At 43.9% G+C, this 8,280-nt stretch overlaps 1 long non-coding RNA gene across 1 annotated transcript in view; it reads left to right on the forward strand.

Annotated features, from left to right (window-relative positions):
• Positions 1-939: 939 nt before the first annotated feature.
• LOC130573683 (uncharacterized) overlaps positions 940-8,280 on the forward strand; it is a 12,403-nt gene continuing 5,062 nt past the window's right edge. Inside the window, exons 1-2 of the long non-coding RNA XR_008965341.1 lie at positions 940-1,030; positions 6,843-7,079. This is a non-coding gene — a long non-coding RNA (uncharacterized LOC130573683). The remainder of the gene's footprint in view (positions 1,031-6,842; positions 7,080-8,280) is intronic.

The raw sequence follows: 8,280 nt of genomic DNA on the forward strand, positions 1-8,280 counted from the left end.
TGCTGATCCATTTCTAGCACTTGACACACAAAGGTCAAACACTTTTTCTGATGTTTCTGAGCTTGTGCACTGTGAACCAGCTGACAGCTGCAAGTGTTCTTTTCGCAGCCCCGGGAGGACAGGCAGTGTGGCAAGCAGCACCCAGAGCACAGCCAGCTCAGGTGGGGAAGGATTTGCTTTGCAAATCATCTCACCAGGGATGACTCAACCCCATGTCAGGCACATGCTTAAATGGAGGGGGACTATCATGAAATTTCCATCCTTCCCAGGCTGGAAACTGCAGGCAGACAGAGTAGATATCAGAGGATCAAAGACAGTGGAGATGCCAAGTGTCCAGGCTGTTTAAGATTATAAATARGGCATTTTAGGGGCAGAGGAGAGTGAAAGGCCCACCCTTCTGGCTGGTCCTCATTCTCCCCAGAAYTGGGATGCTGTATGGGGGACAAAGCAAGGGCTTTGCCTTGGTGCACCGCTTCTCATGTGAGAGCAGAGGGCAAGGTTGGGGCTGCCTGTGGGGCAGGAAACCAGACCTTGAACAATGGGGTGACTCTTGTGCACAGCACTTGTGTCACTCCTGGCCCATCACAGTGTGCCTGGCCTTGGTGAAAGCATCACGTGAAATGATGTGGGGAAAGACTATTGCAGCACACAGAATCAAGCTGAGGCTGTTCAGCACCTACTTTAGTTTTTTGGGTTTATGTCACTTTGAAGTTTCTAACAAGTTTCGTCTCATATTCTTGTATGTGGCAGATGACTTTTGTCCCTCACTAAGTCACTGCTTTGTTCCGAGTGGTAGCTGTAGGGTGTCTCTCAAGAGCTGTAACTAAATACAGTGTCCTCCTCTAAGTTAACATTCCTTTTTGGTGAGCCGTTGRTGCTCATGGTTGTGCTCTCTTCGATGGGGCATTTGAGTGCAGACTAACACAGACACAAAGTCAGGACCAAGAAGGACATTCCCCCCCATGGAGGGAAGAGGAAACAGCCCAGCCACGCTTCTCTCCTCCAAGCACGGGCACCATTGCTTGCCAAGGTGAGGACAGGGGTGGGCAGAGGGGACCTGTGCATCTCTTGCAATGGGTCTGCAAAGAATCTACATTTTCTTTGGCTTTGCAAGGGGGAGAGGCTTCTAGCTTGACCTTCTGCATCTAGGCTGCCTCTCAACACTTTGGAGGGCACTGTCTGAGGGAAAAAAGCCCAAAATCCAGACCAATGAAAGAAAGATTGGTGGGAATATGCAGGTAAATCCARTGCTCAGCTGAAGRCAGTTGGWGCACATATTTTGTCATCTGTATTTTTATCAGACATCAGAGAGCATTAAAAAGGAAAGACTGACTTGTCAGTGTCCAAAGCCCAGGCAGGAGCAGAGCACACCAGCAAGCAGAGCTTTGATTGTCACTCAAGGAGGCAAAATCCCCCAGGGAGACACCACTGTGCCTCAGAGCTGGGCATATGASAGCAGGAGGGAGATTTCAGAATGAAATACATAAGAACCACAAGATGTGCTGCTGGCCATTTTTTATTTGGCTGATTTTCCTCTGTGCCCCTTAAGGGGACACCTTATTATGCCATTTTAGCAGCAAGAGATATTACCTGGATACTATTTATCTGTGGTCATTAAAAATACCTTTTTAACTTTGTTGAGAAAAACAATGGTCCATCCAGCACCCTGCAGTTGTGCCTCACTTAGGGGCATGCTTCTTTTGGCTGAAGGATTTTCAGAGGTGTCCAAAATTGTTATGCATCCAGCACTCATACAGATTCCCTGGATGATGTGYACCAGAACATTACATTGGGAATATCAGGAAATCCCAGCCAGGATCCTTTCTAGCTTTGTCTGCTGCAGTAAGCATTCCCAGCTGCACCCCTGGATGTGGTCACACACATCCCCCTCCTGTTTGCTGACATATGGAATGGATAGCTAACAGCTTTATTGACATTTCTGTACASGGTACAACTGTCATAACAAAAAGATATCCAGGCATCCAATTTAGCTACAAATTTACCTCTGTCATACCAACCCTAGAAATGTACTGCTATTATCAATATTAACAGATTTTTCCAGTATGCATATTAGCAACTTCACATATTCCCATACACTTCTTTGTCATCATTTTTAGATCTTTCTTTTCTGGTATAGCACATTTTGAGTATGAGGTGATGCAGCCAATCAGTAACGAAGCACTTGGATGGCTTCTATATCACTGATCAAGACAACAGTGTCAAAATTGGGGAAGAGGAGGGGACCTGAAAGAAAGGAGGCTTTAAATTTCATTTAATGATGTCTACTAATACATTGTCAGAAGATGAAGCAACGCCATCTACATCTGGATGAAAAAAAGAAACGGTCATAATTCCATTTTCACATCCAAAAGCTTATGAAGTGACAAATGGTGTTTATCCTATCTGGAAAAAATGTTATTCTTAATTGTAATACTGTCACTGCTGCCAGCTCTCACAGCTTCAGTGTGTGGCTCATGACAAATGGTATCTTTTCAAGCCCTGTTTTGATTATGTAGGAATCTCAACAATGCTTTTTTTTWAAGCTTGAAAGTATCTCCTAGAGCAGAACCTGAAGATTGAGGACTGAAAGACAGAGAATTCACTATATATTGATGTTTTAAAATCCCAGCATTTTTAAGGAAGTGTGGTAATTTCTTCTTACTTTCAGTTTTCCAAGTTATTAATACCACACTCTGGAAAAGGAAGGCATGAGATACACAGGTGTATATGCACACATTTGTTGCCACAGTGCCTCTCTGCAGAGAACCACATCAATCAATGCAAGCCTTGTATTTTTACACACATATCAAATGCTTACATATATAGAAGGTGCAGGAATATGTAATTACACTTCTGTTTGTTCACTGGATTACATTGCTCAGACTCATCTAGGAAGATACGTGCAACAATATCTTGAAAATTATCCATACCATAAGATCACAAGGAGAAACCTTCTGGGAGAAATCTAATAATGTGGTTAAAAAAGAAAGGAACAACAAACCAAACCTGAAAAATCCCAGCTCATATRTCATTAGACACTAGATTTTTCACATTAAGAAACTGTAAAACTAGAAATATCATAAGATAATTATCTGCAGTTAAAGATTGGTGGGAATATGCAGGTAAATCCAATGYTTAGCTGAAGGCAGTTGGTGCACATATTTTGTCATATGTATTTTTTTTCAGACATCAGAGAGCAYTAAAAAGGGGAATGCCYATCTGATAGTTTCCTGAAAGTGCTGGGCACTCATTCTCACTCAGAGCAGCAATTCTTTTTAGCTAGTGAGCCATCACTTACTGTGACTGTGCAGCACTTTTCAGAAACAAGGGAATGATTCTGGAGAGAATCTTTTTATTGCCCAGACAGCAATAGGCAGCTTTGCCGTGTCACAGTCATCTTGAGGGAATGCTGTTGCACGATGCAGGAATGTCTGTCTGTGAGGTTTTGACTCGAAATAGACCTCGGTCCAGCCTGAATAAACATTTTAATGCTTARCCACAGAAAAACATTGTCAAGAGAATGGTTTCACATACTGGAATTAGAATATTTCTCGTAAACATTATCACTKAGCTTAGTTCCTTTGAACATGGAGGTGTCTCACCACAAGAGAACACAGTTTATGGTCATGCTGGCACTCTTCCTCTGGCACACAGAACAGCAAAGGCAATAAACGTGGGAATATGAAGCCAGGCAGAGGGGAGGTGAGCTATGGGAGCAGCTGGGGTACTGTGGCTCTGGGCTGGGGCTGGGAATGTCACTGTTGAGATGGCACTAATTTCCATCTATACAGACCTTTGAGATCCTTGCTAGGACTATGCTGTGGAACCATGACACAGTGTAGAGAGCAGTGCCCTGTGTAGAAAATTCGGCAGGAGCCTGGTCAGAGAAAGCCTTTGGAGTCACTGAAGGAGTCCCTCAAACATGCTGCCTGGTGCTCAGCAGCAGGAAGTGTGTGAGTGAGCACTCAGGGGCTCAGCCCTGTGCACTGGCAGACTGCCAGGACAGGTATTCATTTGGGCCATCCCMAATCYTCTGGGCYAGAAGCATYCAAATTATCAGACTATTTAAACTGMGTCATTTCACCCAGCTGATTCCAACAGAAGGACATCTGGGAGCAGTGTCACCAACATGCTGAAGGGACAGTTGTCTCCACCAGAGATAAGCAGCAGGAGCTATTACTTGGTTTGAGAATAGTGGGTACCACATACCTTTCTAGAAACAGCCATGGGATATGCAGAGGACAGGACAACTAGTTTCTTTCAGGGATTTCAAGCAAAGGCTTGGTGGTGGCTGTATTTACCAGGCAGATATTTACTGTGAAGTACACAACACAATTTTACAAAGACTGTGARGCTACTGTCAAAAAATGAGGGTGCTGAGACACTGTGTGTGGGATTCAGACCAACACCCCCTGTGGCCTTGCCAATCCCCCAGTCCACACAAAGAAAAAGTAGAAACAAATCCATGCATCTACCGATCACATCAACCATCTGTCACTGGTCCCCTTTCCTGCCAGCGCTGGCAGCTCTGAGAGGTGTAGGATTGTGAACACCACAGCTGGTCAGACAGGTTGGGGAAGGAAGGCCATGCATAGTGACAATGTGAGGGCAAGGAATGGCTCTGTTCTGGGAGGCACTGTGCTCCCAGCCTCTGCCCAAAATGAGTAGAACCTTTTCTTTCCACTTTTGGAATATCCCAGTGGAAGAAGCTGAGGCAATGGTTCTGTAATGTCTCTGGGTTTTGTCCCTGCTCAGCCTGGGCCTTTGCTCTGTRGTGATGCCGTCCCACTTACACAGATCTGCAGCAGGTGAAAACCAGCTGGATTGAAGGACAGAATGGGTGTAATAACTGGAGCTGTACCTCTTGTTTGCAGCAGAACCCATCCTTGTCTAGAGCAATTCATAGAAAATAGTAGATTCCCTTTGGACTCACCCCAGGATAGGAAAGCAGAAGCTCCTGAGAAGTTCATGTTCCCAGAAGAGCTATGTACTTTAGTACAAAGCACACCCACCCTTTTCTCTGGCCTCTTCTTCAGGATGACTCATGCAGATTTCTGCTTGCTGCTGCCTTCGATCACTCCAGTGAGTCTGCTGTGATTCAGCTGTTCTCATTTTGAACTCCCTCAGAGCATTTAGTCAATCCCAGCTTACTGAGATCGGAAACTAATGAAAACAACATGATACAATTTGCAGAGATGCCTGGTATGCTTGATGCTCAGCCACCTTTCTCTGCTGAATTGTCATGCAGCTTCTCTACAGGAACACACTCGTTGGGAYAGCAGGCATGGGGATGTTTGCCACCATCTCCAGTGAATTGTTCACATTCCAACCAAATATTTTTTAATACATATTATGAGGAAAATGTGACGTTACACACACTAGAAATAGCTGGGAATAGTATTTTACAGGGCCAGATGGTATAGGGCTGTCACTGGCCTCAACAGTCATGTCTTTCCTCTAAGAGGATATCCCGTCTGAAACAGAAAGATGTAAAGTCAGGCAGGGTCCATCTCCAAAGACGTTCAGCATGTGGAGCAGATGAGTCAGAAACTTCTCTGTTTAGACCTGGAAAGCTGAGAGGGGGTCACATCTATGAGCTCAAGTACATGTTTAAGTGCGTAAATAGATATAAAGAGGATCTCAAAAAAAACAGCAAATAGGGAGAACCAGAGAAATGTGTTTACAGATCAGCCTGGCTTTTTGCAGTAAACAATATAAATAGATACTTGAACAGGACAACAAACTGCTCTAAGTGGGAAGAGACGAAGGAAAAGAAAAAAAGACAGCCTTGTTGATTAGAAAATTTCACTACGTTTAGCAAAGGCCTGAAGGAACTATGGGATGAGGAGAGACTTGTTTTGGGGAAGGGTGCCAACTGAGCTGTGATGTTATTGTAAAAAAACTATTTTGGTTCTTGTGCAAGTCTAGGGAGGCAGTTTTCTAAAATTCCAGGGAAAAGAGAAACCAAAGCAGCAAGATCAAGTGGAATCTCTTTTCTGTCTTCTTTTGTGAGCAATAACAGCTCAAGTTACAAATTATTTGTGTTCAGGATTCAGTATGCTATCTTTTAATTTCCAGTGCACATCTGTGAACCATCGAAGAAGTTCTACAGCAAAAACAGGAAAGATGAATGATGACATTACCCAGTGAAACAAAATGAGGCAAAAAAAAAAATCCAAAGACAACCAAAAAATCCTGTTTGGAAGGAAACTCAAAACAAAGAGTTCCTCCTCCCCCCCACCTCCCCTCTTTAATATACTATAAAGAGCATAAGGGGCAAGCATATAATTTCTTTTCCTTTGGGACACAACTGCAAACCCCATAATGGAAAAAGACACTCAAAACAAGCTGGCCAGAAGAATGGAGCAAATGTGTGGCTCATGTGGAAATACCTCAGCCCCGTTGCTGATCCCAGGACCTCTGCTTCTTCTCACCCACGGATTGGATCAGCCATTGGCTCAAAAATGACAGAGCAAAAATTTTACTTCCTCTGGAACACAGGACRTTATCCAGCCATCTGCAGAACCTCCTGGGCAGGGGGTAGGAGGAGATCAGAGGAACAATCCTGGTCCTTGTGACAAGTTGCTTGTCTACTATCAACACCATCAACAAAGACTTTGGTTTCCTGGAAACAAATGCAAGTTATTCCCTCGCTTCCAGGCAACCAGATTTTGCATCCATGTCTATTCTTTGGAAGATAAGTTCATTAAAAAGTAGTGATCACACCCATCTCCTCTCCAATGTGAGCAATCCTGGCTGTCCAGGCTTTCCTCTTGAGGAAGGTGATCCCTTTGTCCAGTTTTGTTGCCCTTCTCTAACCTGCTGTATCCTTGTGATTGCAGAGACCAAAACAACACACACTTGGTGTGGTTGCACCAAGCTGGAAGAGCCTCCCTGAGGATATTCACCATTTTCCTGGCTTTCTGACTGCCACAGCACACTGAGCTGAGCTTCTAAGGGAATAGTCCATGGTGATTCCAAGAGCATTTTCTTGAGTGGTGGCTGCCAGTTTTGAGTTCAAAACCATTAAATATGATTCAGATTACTCCACAGATTATTCTACCCAAGACATCACCTTGGTGAGTACTGAAGCTCATGTGTCACCCTTCTGCCCCCTCCCTTGGCTTTGTTAAGTCCTGCTCACCTGCAGGTCAGCACCCCACCAGACAAATGAGCCTGGCATTGACTGCAAGCCTGGGCATCCSAGACACACACCCTTACTCCAGGCTGCTGGTGAGGACGCTGAGTAATACCACAGTGACTTCTAGGGGCTCTGTTGCTGCTGCTTTTCCACTCTAAAAAAGTCACAGTTGAGCCCTAACCTTCCCTTTCCATTTTCAAAGCACAAAAGGATCTTTCTTTCAGTCCATGATGACTTAGTATCTTCATAGCCTTTGTTGAGAAACTGTCAAAAGCTACCTGAAAATCTAGACATAGTATGTCCARTATCTCTACATTCTTATCACCACCCCTACAGACATCCAGCAGACTGTTTGCAAGGTTGTCCCTTACAGAAATCACGCTCATTGCTTTCCTTGGCATCACATTTCCCTGTGTGTTTGTGGCCTTTTGGCTCTGCTGTTGTAGGAGGACACAGAGCCCACATGTAATGGCAATTTACACAGCTTGGGCCACCAGTTCTGCAGCTTCACATGGGAACTGTTCTGTAAATGGYGCCTGGTCCTACTGGTTTACTGACCTCCAGCTTATCTGTTTGCTCTGTTGTTTCCTATGAATTCAATTCAGGTTGCACTAACTCCTCTGATGAATTGCTATCAAGAATATGTGGGTTTGGGGCTCTCTCATGTCTACAGCAGGAAAGACTGGAACATTAAACCCACTGAGCATTTCTGCTGTTTTCTTGTCTTCCCCAAATGCCTTTTGCRTATTTGTCCTCAAACTAGTTGGCTTTCTGCCTTTGCTATCTATATAAAGACTATCAGTCTTTGCAAGGCTCAACAYGCATTGTTCTTTAGCCCTTTTAATTTCTGGTGTATGGTTGACTTGCCTTATTTTATGGGATTTCCTGTTCTCCTAGTTTGGGTAAGCTTCCCATTTTTTAATCATTAACTTACTGCTTGTGATAGCATCCCTAATGTACCTATTGAGCTGTGAAATAGCCTTTTTGGATTACATTGTTTTCTTTTCAAATTGTGTCAAAATTTTTACCTGAGATTTTAATACAGTATTTTTTTAACAGCATCCAGGCTGCTGGTTCCCTTCTGGCTTTTGGACTGCTCTATTTAAGACTTGCTTTCTTTCTTTCCTTTTTTCTTTTTT

Source organism: Malurus melanocephalus, unplaced genomic scaffold (assembly GCF_030028575.1).
Source record: "Malurus melanocephalus ecotype Western Australia unplaced genomic scaffold, MMel_1.1 scaffold_62, whole genome shotgun sequence".
NCBI classification, from domain to species: domain Eukaryota; kingdom Metazoa; phylum Chordata; class Aves; order Passeriformes; family Maluridae; genus Malurus; species Malurus melanocephalus.